Below are 17,512 nucleotides of genomic sequence, written 5' to 3' on the forward strand. Positions count from 1 at the left end.
TGCCCATTTACGACCCCCAAACATCTCTTATCCTACTGTTCTATCTTCTGCACCTGGCTCTGCTCCTTTCCTTCTGGGCCTTTATTAGGGGGAGGTAACGAAATTTACGATGAGGCGGTCCAGGTCTTGAATGAGAAATTGACATGGGATTATGATGGAATAGTGGGAACCCCTCGTTCGTAATGTTTTGACATCAGATATTGTTGACGATTCCTGTGCAACGCCAAATATTTATTGTTTAAGATACAAAGGTTTTTTGAATGTGCTAACATGTAAAGAATTTGCCTGAAGCCCAATATTCAGTATATAAGGAGCAACCCTCTTTGTACAAATTGAACAGGCTCCTAGATACTGCCCATGTGTAGTTTCTGTGACTTCTGTGTCCCTGCAGTAATAAACCTTTGGTCTTTGACGCCACCATCGAGAAGCCCGTGTTTCTGTTTGTTTGTGCACCGAGGCAGGTAGAACTCCGGGGTCTTCGGGTGTTATCCCTGACACCTCTGGACGGAACCAAAAAGTCCAGAACTCCACGCCTGGCATCGGAATGGGCTGTTCCTATTAGGAGCAGGTCAGTACTGATGTGCATAAGGCGAGCTGTGGTGTCTGCACTTCATTATTCCTTTCCCATGAACCTTGGTCTAGAGTGCCACAGTCGGTGAAAATGATGGGTGGGAATGCTTCCCCAAGTAATTTTCAGTGATCGGACATTTTGTTAACATACCTGTCATCACTGTGTGTGTGACATATGTATGTCATATTTAGGAAAACTATATTTATTATTTCTAGTTATAGTTTTACCTTACATATATAATACATTTGCACACCCCCTTAAAATGACCATACCTTTATTTATTCTTTATAGACAAACCAAACTTAGACTACACAACCATTTTGCATTCTAAACTTCTACCTTTGATTTATAATTTACACAACACTTTCAAATTATTATAATTGGCGCACCTTCGTACACAGTGAATTGAACTTGGTAGCCACATTCCATTAACTGTAACTTGCTACTCTACCATGCAGTGTGTTCTCACAAATGATGCAATTTGCAATGTCTTACTGTAAATGATATTGTCTTAGATGGTATATGTGCTATACTATAAAAGGGTATAAGCAGCGCACGGAGAAGGCGCAAGTTATAGTTAATGTAGTGTGGCTACTGAGTTCAATACACTGTACGGAGGTGCGCGAGTTATAATAATTTGAAGGTGTTGCGTAACTTATTAAATATTGGTATAAGTTTACATTTTTGTGTAGTTTGTTTAGTTTGTGTATGAAGACTAAATAAAGGAATAGTAAGCTAAAGGTGGTGTGTAAATTATTCATTTAAGGTATAACTATACCCTTAGAATTTCAGAGGTGTGCAGTTTAAGTTTGGTTTGCACAGAAAGGCTAAATAATGTTTTTCTAGCTATAACAAAGGTTTAACCATAATTTTTTTCATTGAAATTAAATGTGTTTTTTTTATATAAAAATGATTCAAATTGAAGAGTTCAGTGTTATTGAGTGAAGTGTCATACAGTAGAGTGGGGGAAAATGTCGTACAGTGCACTGTTGTGGAGCAGAGTTGAGTGTGGAGTGGTATACAGTGGATTGTTGTAGATTGTAATGGCCTAGAGCGGAGTAGTGTAGAGTGTAGTGGTGTAGAATGGAGTGGCGTATTTTGGAATGGCGTTGACTGGAGTGGTGAAGACTGAAATGACGTAGAGTGGAGTGGCATACAGTGGAATTGCACAGAGGGGAATAACGTTGCGTTTAGTGTTGTAGAGTGGAGTGGGGTACACTGTAGTGTGGAAGATTGGAGTGCAGTAACAGTGTAGAGTGGCGTGGAAAGGATTGGCATAGAGTTTAGTGGCATACAGTGGAGTAAAGTAGCGTGGAGTGGTGTAGAGTGGAAAAGCGCTGAGTGTAGTCATGTGGCGTAGATTGGAGTGGCATGCAGTAGAATAGGGCAGATTGGAGTGGAGTACAGTGACATAGCATAGACTGGAGTAGTGTAGACTGGAGTGGCATAAATTGGAGTTGCGTATACTCGAGTGGCCGAGAGGAGTGGTGTACAGTGTAATAACGTGGAGTGGTGTACAGTGAAACAGCGTACAGTGGAGTGGCGTAGAGTGGAAGTGCACACAAGTAAATAGCATAGAGTGGAGTGGGGTCGAGAATAGTGGCGTACAGTGTAATAGTGTAAAGCGGAGTGGTATCGAGTTTAGTAGAGTGGAGTGGAGTGGAGTAGAGTGGACCACGGTAATTTGTAGGTATTACTGTGCGGTTCCGTAGACGTTTTTTGTAAAGAAGTAAATATCAGAATAATTGAAAATACAGTGTATTACACTATATTTACAAAATGTAGTGTAATACACTGTATTTCTATTTTTTGACATATATAAATATATATATATATATATTTTTTTTTCAAAAGTACCTAAGAAGTACAACAGTATTCCATAGTATGTTTTATACTATATAGAAGCTTATAAATAATTTTACCTACCTATTATCACTTTAATAAATTGGTAATTGGTAGGAAAAAAATATAAAGCTCAATACTTACCTATATTTAAGGCAGGTTATATCTAACCCAGAACCCAGCAAAGTGTACTTAAAACAAGGCTTCCTTTAACTTTTGTAAATGCAGTCATTAGCCAATCATAAAATGCCTTGTCATCGACATGTACAACATGATATCTCTAAGTTAAAGTGCCTTATAACTTTAAAAATACCCTACCTACCTGTACTAACAAAAACGATCATCTGCACACCATAATATATAATCCTGCCAAATTTTATGTAAATCTGATTGGGCGTTTGGGTGCTACGCATGAGTACAAGTCAATGGAAAATATCAGTGGTGCCAAAATGTGTTTCAGGGCCCCCCTTTTTTTTCTTTAAACTCCCTTGACGAATCTCCACAAAACTTTGCATTGTCAGCCAATGTAGAAAAAACTGTAGTTCTAGAAAGGTTTCTTGAGATTTGTCAAACAGGTGCAAAGTTATTAGCAAGCAAAAATCTGAAGAATTCTTATCGGTGGGAATTCTAACTAGATCTATAGAGTGGCTACCACCATTCTGTTATATCTAGTGTAACTACAATGTGGTGACTGTCATTGCGTAATATATATATTGTGGTTTGTTTCATCAGGAGTGTGTTTACTTCACTAGTAAGTTGGTAACTATCCCTTGTAGCCCCTATTATCCATACATACATATACATATATATTTTCGCTGAAAAAAACAAAGATTACATACAAGGATGTTATAGTTAGGAAATAGAATTTAAAAAAACCATTAGAAATTCCCTGAAAAAACCAAAGGTTACAGGGGCATTACAGTTACGCTCAGATTATACACGTGTAAACCATAGAAATTCAGCAATCTTAGTTACCTGAGCTAACTATAACTTACGCCCCAGCAATACACTAGTTATGATATCACATATTACATCACTTATCACATGGTCAGTGACATCTCTGATGACATCTCAAATGAATTTCAACTATTTTAATGTTTTTTCCTAACTACAATTTTGCAGCAGCCTTTGTTTTTTTTAGTGAATTTCGAAGGAATTAAACATTTGTTTTCCTAACTGTAACCTGTAACCTGTTACCTTTTGAGTGTGGGTGTGTGAGTGGCTGTATAGGTCAGTGAGTGGATGTGGGAGTGGCAGTGTGGGTCTGTGAGTGGGTGTCTGAGGGGTTTTGTCGGTGTGTGAGTGATTTTGTGGGTGGCTCTATGGGTCAGTTAGTGGGTGTGTGAGTGTCTAAGTGGCCTCACTTTCTCCTGTTCGCTACTCGTGCTAGAAGTGCCTTTAGCCATTCCTCCTTCATGCCCCCTCACAACCCCAAATGCCAGGCTATAAATCCGGCTTGGGAGCACTTCCACGCAGCTTCTTGAGGATGCGATAGGAAATTAAGACCACTTTTCTTTCCTTGTAGAACAGTAGAGTGCCACGCCATCGCGATCTTGGAAGGGTGGTATATATAAATGATATGCCTTTTAGTATTTCTCACTCTTGTTTTAACAATATTTTATGTTCACAGTAGCTATGCTCCACGGGGGAGCTTGTGTGGCATAGTGGGGGTAGCTGGACCCCAGTTCATTCTTTGATTTGGCTTCACTTTCTCCTGTTCACCGCTCGAGCCTGAAATGCCTTTGGCCACGCCCCTTCATGCCCCCCTCCAACTCCCAGATGCCGGGCTACAAAGCCGACTTGGGAGTGCATCCGCGCAGCGGGCGCGCCAAAGGCAAGCTCATCTGCGCTTGTCTGCGCTCGTAACATGCTCCGCGCCAACCCACTTCCGGTTTTGAACAAGATTCTGTGAGCATGGTTCGATACTCGCGGAAAACTTTAATTCGGCTCAAAGGTAAGAATTCCTCTGAAATACCACTCAATCCACAAAATTGTGACCATAATTTGTCTTGTTCCATATGCAATTTTTCGCTCAGTAATCTCTGGGTTAATTCCCCGAAAACGTATCTATCTAATAACAAAGTGGTTAAAAATGCTAGCCCTAAGTGCCTTGGCACACTAATCAACACTAGATCCCTTATTAAAAAATTCCATGGATTTTCATTTGTTCATAGAAACACATTCTCTTGATATGGCTTTTATTACGGGAACCTCTGCTGAGGCCTCTTCAGAATCAGAATTACTGATGGCTGTACCTATAGGATTCAATATCTATAGGCTTGACCGTGTTGGAAAAAGAGGTGGCGGGTTATCGATTATACTTAGGCGTCAGTTCAAAACCACCTTAATGCCCTCTCTTTAGCACAAGATTGCGAAGCATTTGCTTTTAAAACTGAATATAGCAGCCACCACCTTCAATGGAGTTTTACTTTACCTCCCTCCTGGACCTAGAATTCTATTTACCAAGACAGTTGGTCGCCTGGTGGAATTAAAAGCCATCCTCCTGGATTTTAATGTACTCGGTGACTTCAATTACCATTTAGAAAACCTTACAGATAAGGACTCTATCAGTCTTTTAGACTTAGAGCATCATAACTATGTCGGTCGGAAATGCCTCCGACTGACATCGCCGTGGTCTCGGGACCGACTGACCACTGGTCGGCGATCCCGACACCGCAATTACGATGCAACCGCACATAGTGCGGTCGCAAACTCCCATTTTGCTATGGGATCCTGTGCTGTGGTCGGAAACCGGCCGCAGCAGAAGCACCCATAGAGAAATGGGAGTTTTGTTAATCCTTGCACCGTGTGGCAGGGATTAACAGGGGGCACCATTGGTCCCCCATCTCAGGCCCCCAACCGGAGGCGACTGAGGCAAGGGGGCTCTGCTAGGGGCGCCCAATGTCGTTTTCTGACAGGCTTTTCATTTAAAAAAGCCTGTCAGAAACCAACATCATAATCCCGACAGTGGAAACTCTGTCCTTAAGGGATTATGTGGCGGTTCCAACTGGCCAACAGGCTCCTGGAGCCTGTCGGAATCCAGCCGGAATGACCGGCCGGTTTGTATTTCGACCGCCTTAATCATAATATGGCAGTCAGAATTCAAACCAAGGATGTCGGTCGGAAAGCCGCCGACCAAGTCCTAATAAGGGCCTTAATGTCAAGCGCAGGTTTAACTCAATTAGTCCATTGCCCCACACATGTGGCTGGCCATCTTCTTGATGGAATCTTTACTGATAACACACAGCTTTTCTGGCTAATTTATTTTCCTCTTTTCTGGTCTGACCATCGGGCAATCATGTTTGAGATCAGGGATCCTTCCAGCAAAGTCAACCCCAACACTTCTGAACTTACCCGACGTCGACCCTGGCATAAAATCAGTGCTGAACAGTTAACTTTAAAAATTGCCCAGACCGCCCGAGATCACAAAGGATCTCGATCTTGCTATTAACAATTAACAATTACCACCATTGGCTGGAATCATCCATAGACCAGCTCGCCCCATTCAGGAGCGGCAACAACTGCAAATCCACTCCCTCAGAGCCCAGGTTCAACAAGAACATTAGAATTCAAAAACAAAAATGTTGCAGACTAGCAAGAAAATGGGGAATAGATTTCAAGTCAACTGACAAAGAATGACATAAGGCATCTAAACAACTTTATAAAGAGAGGATTCAAGCTGAAAAATCTCAATACTTTATAGCCAAAATAGAATCCTCTAAAAACTCATCCAAGGAATTATTTGCCACCGTCCGAAAGCTTTCTAAATTACTTGAGAAGAAAAACATATTGTTTAGCCATCAGTTTTGCAATACCTTGGCAGCCACTTTTCAAGCTAAGGTTAAAACAGTATACAACTCTTTCTCTGTCTCCAGCACTATAGGTTCTTATATGACTAGTCACACAACAGGAATCATTTCTTCTCCAAGTAATGGATCAAATACTCTGCTAGTGAAGAATATTACATCAAGTGTCTTAGCAGCTGATTCCCCCTGACTCCATAATATAATGAACAACACCTTGTCTAGTTCAGCGTTAACGGTGGACCAGACATTAAAACATTTAAAACAAATCAGGTTCACCATGTGGTCCTTGTCCCCCCAACAATCCTGCATATGGTTCCAGAGGCCACTTCCACACATCTTATGCCTTTATTCAATGAGGTCTTTTGTTGAGGTCACTTCCCGAAGGAGTGGAAAAAAAATTCACTCCGCTTTTGAAAAAAGCTCATTTAGATGGTAGCAACGAAAACAATTATAGGCCGATATTGCGTCTTCCATTTCCAGCAGAGGTAGTTGAGAAGGCCATTAATCATGAACTAACGGCTTTCGTTCACAATAATTAAATTCTTGACCCTTCCCCAATTCGGGTTCCGTGCCCAGCGTAGCACAGATCTTGCTAAACTTGCAGCTACTGAAGAACTGAGGCAGACGCTGGATCATGGAGTAAATTGGGCCTAGATGCTATTGAATCTGTCGGCTGCATTTGATACGGTCAACCACCAATTGTTGATCGACCATCTTGCATCTGTTGGTATCAAGGATAGAGCTCTTGCCCTTCTATCTTTGTTTCGTACAGACTGCACCCAATCAGTGGACTTGGGAGAATTTCTATCACCATCCTTCTCTCTGACATGTGGGGTAACACAGGGGTCTCCTTTAAGCTCCACCCTTTTCTATTTGTATGTTACCCCTCTGGCTGGCCTTATCAGATCTTATGGAATTTTCTCTGGCTTTACACGCTGACGACACATCAGAAAACCGTAGTTACAGTACTTATATCATGTAAACTCGATTACTGCAATGCCCTTTTCACAAGCATCCATAAAAGAGGCTTAGATAGGCTAGAGATGCTTCGGAACGCGGCTGCTCATCTTCTCCCAGGGATTCCAAGACATATATCCGCGGATCAGGCTTTAGTCCAACTACATTAGCTGCGGGTCGAAAAGCGGATTAAGTTTAAGGTCTTGTCTATACATGGCCTTGGGCCAGCTCAGCTAACACCGTTTTTTCTACTCATGTCCCGTCCAGATCTCTCCGCTCTTCATTGAGTGGCAATTTTGTCGTTCCCAAATTCAAAACTGTCAGATGTGGCGAGAAGATTTTTGTCTCCAGCACCACCAGGTGTGGAACTCTTTACCCTCTGTAATTAAGAACAAGCGGAACCTGAGGGAATACAGAAAACAATCTAAAAACCTGTCTGTTAAACCATTAATTGTTAGAGTTTTTCATTTCTATTGGCACCTCCGTAGTGAGCGCCTAGACACCCCCGGGTAGTAGCCGCACTTTACAAATACTATTTTAATTTCATTTCATTTTGGTTTCAGTGGGTCTGTGAGTGGTTGTAGAAGTGTGTGTCTGGTCTGTGAATGGATGTGTGAGTGTCTGAGTGGGTGTGTGAGTTCCTGTGTAGCTCTGTGAGTGGTTCTGTTAGAGCACAACAACTGTTGTTGAATAATTATTCATACATTAAAAATGACTAATACCAGCCGCCCTCGCCATTCTTATAGTTTTGAGCGGCCTGGAATTGTCCAAATCCTCACCCTTGTAGAAATGTCATGGTTAGTAGTCATTGCTAGCGCAGGCAAGGGCAGTGGTTGGTGCAAGCTGCAGTGGTCACTTGACAAGGGCACGGCACTTCTTTTTTGACAAATTAAGCATATCAGACTACCTGGCTTTACAAAGGGAAGAAAAACGATTTTGCAGAAAAACTTTGGGTGTTCCCATATCGACTTCCAACTACATCTGTCATGAAGACTTGGGCCGTACCTAGTTGAGTGATTTTATGCGCACAAGACCCCCATTGCTATGGATATCCGTTTGGCGGCCAAAAGAAGCTGTATTAACAAGAGATAGAATCATGCACTGTTTAGACTACGCTTATCAATCCCATGGCTGGCAAATGCTAAAAGATCATTGGAAGGGATTGGTATTGGTCAAGTAATCTCAGATACTACCCAATGTGCGGACGCAGATACACAGCCAGTGACGGCACTACTTTTAGCCCAATGGTAAGAAGACAGGTTAAGGGTAGAAATTCAAGGAACACCAGCTGTACCCTACTTGAGTCTTAGTACTACGGCCCCCGCCACTAGTTATCTATGACAGAGCCGAGGAAACTGGGAGTCCTCTCTGCTATTTCGTTTTAGGACAGACAACAAAATCTGTACTTTGCTTCCCTCTGGGGTACCAACACAATCTCGAAGAGAGCGCATGTCCTTGTATTGGGTCTTCTAAGCAATCTATGCTGCACATTTAATTTTTTTGGTCATTTCTATAAACTGTACACAAAGTCTTTTTTAGTCCCTTGTGCTCCAGCCTTTGCCGGATGAAGAGACATGTATCTCCGTAAGCTTATTTCTCCGGGCATCCGCCTGTTTTCATTTGTGTTTTATTTATAGCTTATATTTTATGGGCCTCCAGGTTTTTGTAATCAAAGGGCTATCTGATTTTGCCATTCAGTACTTTTTCTAGCTCTATCACATTAAATGTATTTTGTCGTGTAAAATGCACCGCCGTTTTTAGGTTGAGCCTAGCGCAGCGCACATACACTGCTTGCTCTGCAAGGCATGCTGTAGTAGGGTATGCTGTAGAAGCCTCGTTCACTCTCCGCCCATAGTTGTCATTGGCTTTGTGTCATTGTCCTTCTTAAATGCTGGCTTCTGATTGGTAAATAGGCTTTTTAGTCCCTCTAGGTACCGCCTAGTCTCCATTTCTTACCGCCCATTAGGACTGGACCTTTTACTGGTCATGCTGCATGGTCTGCTTTATTCATGGCTAATAGCACTCTTTAAAAAAAAAAAAAGTATTTGCAGTGCAGTCCGCTTTCACTTTAGCGGCTGTGCTTGTTTATTTCATTAATTTGCAGCACGGACCGCTCACTTTAGCGTTCACTGTTTACTTTTGTTTGCACGATTGTTGTTCATGTGGAGTAATTGACAACTATTTCTCGTTTCTTCCAAAGCTGTCAGGGGTGCGGGTATCTGTTGTTAATGTAAACCAACTCCGCTATGAGGTAGGTTACGCCAGTTTGTTTACACAAGGCTTCCCTGCATGCGCCCTTTTCTTTACACAAGGCTTCCCTGCCCGCGCCTTGAGCGCGGGGTCGCACTTTGCAGCTGTTCATCTGTCAGAGGTCTGCAGTACTGCAGGCGGATCCTTGGGATACGTACTTCATTTTGGGCAGTTTCGTATACCGTTAACTCAGCTGGAGAACTTTCCATGAGCACCAGGTTACATTACACAAGGCCAGATTAATTTATTTTGTTAGACACAGCTACATTAAGTGATTTGCCTAGAATCACATGATTTCGAGCAGATGGCGGGACTTAAACCTGGTTCCCCAGGTCCAAAGTCTCCAGCTTTGGTAACTGGCTGGGACACGGGCAAATATATTCGTTAGAAAAAAGTTTATCGAAGAGTCTACGTGGCCCGTCAAACGGGACATCCACAGTGAGGTGGCTTGAGACCTCTCCGAATGTTTGTTATAAGTTTTCCTTGGAGCTGTTTTCAGGCGAAATGAAAGGGTGGTGTCGGAAAACCAACGGTTTCTCCAAACTTTTCTGTCCAGCTTTCGCACCGTAACAATGAGGCAAGGCCTATACTAAATGTAAACAGACTTCAGGATGCCTCAGTACCTCACGTTTTCCTAAATATTTGATTTTATTCTACATCATGTTTTATCGATTGTAGTGCGTGCATTTGCCTTTTATCTATTTTCCCGGTTAAACCAATTCAGGAAAAGAGAGACTCGGAAACAGGGTGTAGATGGCACACACAAGGGCCTTTCACACAAGAGCTGCACAGCAATGTCTTTTAGTAGTTTCTCATTTTTAAGTCTCCGGTGAAATGTGTACTTTTATAGTGCCTGTTTTCATATTAAATAATCTGTTTGCTTTGTTATTTAATTAATTTGCTGTTTTCTTCTGCATGAGGGGCACACAGCTGGGGTTAGAGCCAGGCACGTCACGTAAGGCTTGGTTCTTTTGTGGTGAAAGGCAGGCTGTTTTACCTAAACAAGCATTTGCAATGCAATAGGTCTCGCATTTACGCGAGTTTGAGCTATTGACAGTGACCAAATGACCAGGCCCGGTCTGGCCATAGCGGGCACTGGGCATTTCCCCGGTAGGCCGCTAGGTTAGGGGTCGGTTTTGGGCCCCTGGGGGGCCCTTTTTGTTAACAGGGGTCGGCAATATCGGCCCCCGGTAACAAAATCGGCCAAAACCGGCACTCGCAAACTGCTCGGCTGCACTCCCCCTAACCCAAGGGGGGTGGCAGCTGAGCAGTTTGCCAGGGCCTGTTTCTGTTCCCAGTCTGGCCCTGCAAATGACAATGCCTTTTATTTTTGTGTTTGTTTTTAAAACATAAATAAAAGGCATTGACATTTACAATGCCAATAGCTTAAACTTGCATAAATGTGAGACCTATTGCATTGCAAATGCTTGTTAATGTTGTACCTTGTATTTTACTGTATGTCTACTTTTGTGGTTGTTTTCAACCGAACAAAGTTTAATAAACTGAAACTGACAAATTAAGCACTGCTGGGATGCCCAAATCCTTGCACTCTGCAGGCCGTTTCTATATGTGCCTTTTCAGTACAGTTCATTTCACTATTATCCAATGCCCTCCAGGCCTGAAGTACCACTGAGATCTGAACGTTGTTTTACCACTTCTCTATCCAAATAACCGAATAACATACCCACCACTCAGCATGCTACTCGCCGAAAAAGCGCTTCGACGCCTCGTCAGGTGTAATAAGCGCTATACAAATGCAATTACAATACAACACAATACAATTTGTTCTGCAGCCGCTATTGATTGGATGTTTGTCGCTTGCTCGCAATCCGCCCCAAGCCTCAGTGTTTCATTAATGGGCCCGTCGTTTAGAGGCTCCTCCGACCTGGAAAGGGTTTCCAGAAGATGTTCATTATCCAGTGGCGGACAGGCCAGGCCATCTCCCCTCGCCGGTGGAGATCATGTTTGACTGTCTCTTGAGAAAGGAAATTGATTTTCAAAAGGATTTCTGTCACAGCTAATATTTATGCAACAGTTCACGTTTGTAAAGTTTGATGTTTTCTGGGCTGTCCTCTCCAGGCGATAACGGAGGGACACACGGGCTTCTAAAACACTTTAGCAGAAGTGTGTGTGAGATATTTAACCCGTTAAGTGCTGCAGTCGGCCGTTGAACGTTTGGAGCACTACCTGGCTGGTGCTGCACACGTTCAATGGCCGACGCAGCCCCACCCGTTCTTTAAAACGGCCGCACTGCAGCGAAAAACCGGGCGCGGTTAACGGGTTAATTGAGTTTGTGTCGTCTTTATTTTACAAAATTTGTTTTGACTCTCAATATGGAGAAAGCTGGCAAAGATACATATTTGAGATGGAAACGATTTGCCTCCTATTGGCGTAGCAGGGGAGGGGGCGCACAGGGGCGGTTGCCCCTGGCGCAACATTCTTAGGGGGTGCCAGATTTTAAAAGAAAAAAAAATCGTACTTCAAATTTTTTCTTTACAATTTTGCACCAGGAAAAGCTAAATGTCCATGGTTTAGGGGACGCAATACTTGCCTTGCCGCAGGTGCTGGCTATAGGGTGACCAACTGGCATTGGTGCAATTTCAGGACGGTGAGTGTAAAAATTCAGGACAAAGGGTCAAAATTCACGACACAAATTCAGGACAGGAGGTCAAAATTCAGGACAAAACTTCAGGACAATTGGATAAGTTTTACAGACACATCAGAGGTCGCGCAATAGTATATAAGTAAGCCCAGCCATATCCAAACGTATTCAACCATTTGCAAACCTATCCATCATGTATCCCTCCATCTATCATTTCACTCATCCATCCTTTTACTCATCCATCCATTATCCATCCATCCATCCATCCACCCTTTCACCCTATCCATCTGTACACTCATCCATCCAGCCATTTACCCTTTCACCCATCCAGCCATTCTTCCAATTACTCATCCATCCACCCAGTCACTCATCCTTCCACCCATCCACCCTTTTAGTCATCCATCCATCCTCCCTTTCTCTCTCCATCGACCCTTTTACTTAGCAATCCTTCCTTCCATCCATCCACCCACCCATCCATCTACTCATCCACTCATGAATCCATCCATTGACCCTATCACTCATCCATCCTTTCTCTAATCCATTTATCCTTTCACTCCTTCACTCATGTATTCATCATTTTGTCCATCTACCCTCCCTTTCACTCACTCATCCATCCTTACATCCACCCTTTCACTCATCCGTCCATCCATTCACCCTTGCATTTATCAATTCATCAATCCATCCATCATTTCACTCATCCATCCACCCACTCATCATCCACCTTTTCACTCATCCATCCTTTCACTCATCCATCCACCCTTTCACCCATCCACATTTGTAAAGCGCGAACAATCACCCGTAAGGGTCTCTAGGTGCTGGGGGTCGGAAAGATTAAGCAAGATATTGCCCAGAGTCACATGGTGCTGGGCTAACCTGCCGCCGGAGCCGGGGATCGAACCGTAATCCCCAGATTCCAGCGTCAGACGCCCTGGCCGCGGCGCCACACCTCTTCCCCATCCAGCTACCCTTCCACCCATACACCCAGCTATTTACCTTTTCTCTCTTCCACCCTACCACTCACTCATCAATCCATCCATCCTCTCTCATTATCCATCTATTCAATCTTTCATTCATCCATTCACCCTTTCACTAATTCATCCAGCCATCCACCCATCCCTTCACTTACTCACTCGCCCACCTTTTCATATTAATTTTGAGCTGAGCCTTTTTGAGAAGAGGCCCATCAAGAACTTCACCCTTGCTGCAGGAGCCATTCCAGGACTGGGACAGAAGCCACCCAGGGCAGAGACAGGATCCACCAGAGGAGGGGGACAGGAGCCACCACATGAGGGACAGGAGCCATCACTGGGGGGGAGGGGGGGAGAGGTGCTGGAGCCATCACAGGAGGGGGAACAGGATCCACCAGGGTGGGCACAGGGGTGGGCATGCAGTATTCTAGTATCATCTTGGTCTCTTCAAAGGTGGGGTCGGGCTCATCACCCCCTCCTGGACAAGACATCGAGAAGACAGGCTCTCTTTCCAAAATGTTCGTTTTGCCATCCCCCACTGTGATGTAAATGTAAATGTAAATGTAAATGTAGTATACTTGTAAAGCGCACAGCTGCCCCAGCAACGGGGCGTCCCGGCGCTGTATAACTCTGGGGAACCCGTCCTGGCTTTCCCTGTGGGATGGTCCCTTGCTGGGAGTCCCCAAGGTGGAGCCAGGCATCCCCGGAATTGGTGGGGCCGTTGTGGAGATTAGGCAAGCTAATGCCCAGAGTTGCCGAGTGGAACCCCTGATTAGAGTAAGCACCGAAGCGAGAATTATCGAGTCCGCTGACCAAGGTCCACAACCCTGCCGCGTCGGGAATTGAACCCTGGTCCCAGGCTGACTTCTGCTCTCAGGCCTGCCGCCTCTAACCAGTGAGCCACACTACTCCACAGTACTTAAAGGAGATACTCCAAGAGAACTGATTTAACTGATTGTCCTCCACACTTTGTTAATCAGTGTGGGTGCGATTGTGCCATTTTTTTGTTTTATTACATTATAGACTGCATGTTTGAAGAACCCAGGTTTGTTTACAATTTAGTGACAGTAATTAAGCTCTGTGAAGAGAACCACGTGCTGCCTCGGTGTAATCGGGGCCGGTTCTAGGATGTTTGGGGCCTTGGGCATAAAGGGAATGTGCGAGGCCCCTCTAAATTGCAGATACATGACGCATTCAGGGCTGTTTGCATCTGAATAGATGCCGCTGCTCCTGAAGTTGCAGCCCCTCCCTCTCAGTCACCTTTGAGCACCTCTTAACAGCTCATCAAGGGCTGGAGGTGTGAGGGTTGCCATCCCGCTGTGCCTCTCCAATGCTGCTGGGTAACTGAGCATTGGTGCAGCATCGGAGTGAAGAAGGGAGGTGGGTGCAAGCTGTGCTGGCTTTAGGGTGGTGCGACCGGTTAAAAATACGGACAAATGACGTCCGTTAAAGAATCCTTCACAGACAACGGACAGACGGCCGAAATTACCGACTGTCCGTGAAATTTACGGACGGTCACCCTAGCTGGCAACTTACGCTATGCCGCTGTTCTATCCCCGTGTTGTGTTACCCCCTCTTTTTTTTCAGTAAATTTTTATTGAAATTATATATACACGGTGCATTACACTTACATGGGTAGCAATTAGACGAGAGGCAGAAGAGACACCCCGGGGATGGGGGGAGGGGAGGAGGGGGAGGCACAGAAGTAACAATATCACATAATATAACATTGGCATTTGGCATTTCTGACTGGCTGCGCAGTCTGGCTTTGTGTCCTGTTGTTCGTGTCTTCTTGTGGGTTACATCTCGGCTTTCTGCCCCGTCCTTCCCGCCTCTCTTATAGCGTGTGGTCTGCCATTAGTGGGGCCTCGTAGCACTGGTGGCTGTCGCAGGGTGCTGCTGAATAGCCCTGAGCGCTGTGCTGACTCCGACTCAATGGCCGTGCCAATTGCATTGAGCCTGTTGGAGTATAGTTGTGTCGAAGGTCTGCAGTGTGGCATTTAGCAGCTGGTTACACGGTGGAGTGCCCTTGCCATGGTGATTAGGGCTAGCGTAGTCTGGTTTTGCTGGTTGTGAGGCCTCCATGAGCTGTGTTGGTGGCCAGTTTTCGGCTGGAGACATAACTGTGCTGTGGTGCACATGTAGTGGATGTCTTTTCCCACCTGTGCTGCTGGATCTGTATATGTAATTGCATGTATATAGCGCCTACTAGCCCTGACGAGGCATCTACACGCTTTTTGTCAAGTAGCACACTACTCAGAACCCAAAGCGGATTAGTGGTGAATGAGTGTAGGGAGATATGAAATGAATTTGAGTGCTGGACATTTTGTGTGTTGTTTCATGGTGGAAGTGCTTTGGAGTTATCCTATTGGCGTTCGCTACATAGTTTAAACCAACCCCAAGTGTATATCAGGACTTGGGGACATTTACAGTGCCAGAGTAATTATTGCAGGAAAGGCGTTGGTTTAACAGACTTTTTTAATTTCTGAGTGTTTCTTTGCACCAGGCAAGAGCCCTGTAGGCCTAGGTGGCCAGGGCACCATTCTCACTGCCGATGACTGGTCGGTTCTCCTCTAGCGACTCAACAAACCGCGTTCACCGCAGCATTGCCTGGTGTGGTGCTTCCTCGTTCACCCCTGCCTGCCTTTTGGAGCGCTCCGATTGGCCCTCCTTTGAATACATTCTAGGCCCACTAGATTCAGATTATTTCGGTGTTTAAGGGACAAATAGAGGGGAAAATGTTGGAAACGTTTTTGGCATTAAAAAGGGAGATAGAGTATTGAGGTAGGTGGTGTTGCTTGTTGGAATGACAGACCCTTGCTTTATCCATTTAGCCCAGGGGTTGTCCCTGGCATTGTGTTTACTTGATGCCACAGAATTCCCAAATGCCATTTTCAGATTGACCTGGACTTCCACTGCTCTCAATAAAGGTTTGGCTTTGGAGTTGGCTCATGAGCTGATTAGGAGGTGCCTGGTCACCTTCTCGGTTGCAGGAAAAGTTAGATGTTGGATCTTGGAATCAAATAGTTGAACGACGCTGTTTGGAATTCAGTACCCTTGTCTTTTGATAGAATGATTGCTCAAGAGCCACAGGGCAGCGGGACGCACTATGTTCTGAGAGGGATCATTTTCGGTAGAGGGTTCAAATAGTTCTCCTCTGTAGGGTCCACGCGGAAAGACACACTTGCAGAAGGGTAAATATGGGCTATTGGTTTCCCATTGTCTCTACAGACTGAGCATTTGGGATTAGAGGTGACCAAAGTGTTGAGAGGTGATCAAGGTGTCAGATACTTCACTTTGGACTGAGTTTTACCACCAGAGATGTCTCTAAGGAAATGGTAGAAGTGGTTGCTTCTTTCTCTAGGCTTAAAGACATCAGCATGTACAAGAACTGGATGATTGGTTATTAGGGCTGCTTCTAACCAGACTATCGCTGTCTCTTAATAGGCGGACTTTTTATCTTTATGTTCTGCGTCAATCAGTGAGCATGTAGCTGTCCTCTCTGCTCTGTTTGCAAACTGCACTTGACTGGTGATCTGTTTGATCCAACCAATGGTTGGCCTTCTTGCCAGTAGACAGGGATCTAATTACGGTTTCAGGCTTTGGTGCGATGTAAGGCAGCTTTGTGGGCTATTCCCCAGGCTTTCTAGAACTATCCTGCATTTAATGCAACCCCCTGCTGTGTCTGGTCAAGTTTCCCTATTTGGCTAGCCCTGCTGTGTACTCTATATGATGCCTCCCGCAGGACCACGAGGAATTCTGTTCATGAGTATTTTTGGGCGGGAAACGGGGCGTAGAGTAATTTCAAAGTGTTCACCGTGTTGCATGTGGTTTCATTTCCATTCTTCCATGTGACTTACCTGCCTTAGTCTTTATAAACATCTGGCATTGAGAATATACAAAGCGTAAACAACCAGAATTGTCACCGTCCGAATATTGGGACAGGAGGTTGCTCTGATGAGTTGTTACTATCTCCTATTTAGGTCTGGAGTGAGCCCAGACATTTTGATTTTAATAAAATGCTATTTATAATATACTTGCTTGCAGGAGCTTCCAGCCAGCCCTCATCACCGATTGGTCTGTTTTTGTGTCATTCACAATTTTCTCCCGCGCCGGCATACAGCATGGGGCAGTGGGTCAGCCCACTTCAGCCATGTGCTAACTTCACGGTGAGTGGCGGCATTCTGCTGTTTCACAAGGAGCACACCCGCATACAAGGTAGCTCACTTCAGTGCCAGCGACTACTATGGCAATGTGGGCTTTTTGAGAACAAAAATAGAGGGGGATCAGCAGCTCCTGCCACAATGTTTATAAAAACCATAGCAAAACAAGCATTAGCAAAACCAAAAAATGTTGTTCAATAAAGTCTCTTACCACCGGTGGTAAAGTTAGTAGCAGTCGCTTGATGGCAGTCTGCACACCAGGCGTTCATACTTTGACTTCAAACTTATTCCTTTCGTTGTACGCCAGATGGTATCCGAGTCGCTGTTCGCAGGCCATTGCTGGGTTATCGCCT

At 44.6% G+C, this 17,512-nt stretch overlaps 1 protein-coding gene across 2 annotated transcripts in view; it reads left to right on the forward strand.

Moving 5' to 3' along the window:
* SFXN5 (sideroflexin 5) overlaps window positions 1-17,512 on the forward strand; it is a 1,158,373-nt gene that overhangs the window by 59,520 nt on the left and 1,081,341 nt on the right. The window lies entirely within an intron of this gene.

The sequence above is a fragment of the Lissotriton helveticus genome, chromosome 2_1 (genome assembly GCF_964261635.1).
Source record: "Lissotriton helveticus chromosome 2_1, aLisHel1.1, whole genome shotgun sequence".
Taxonomy (NCBI): Eukaryota; Metazoa; Chordata; class Amphibia; order Caudata; family Salamandridae; genus Lissotriton; species Lissotriton helveticus.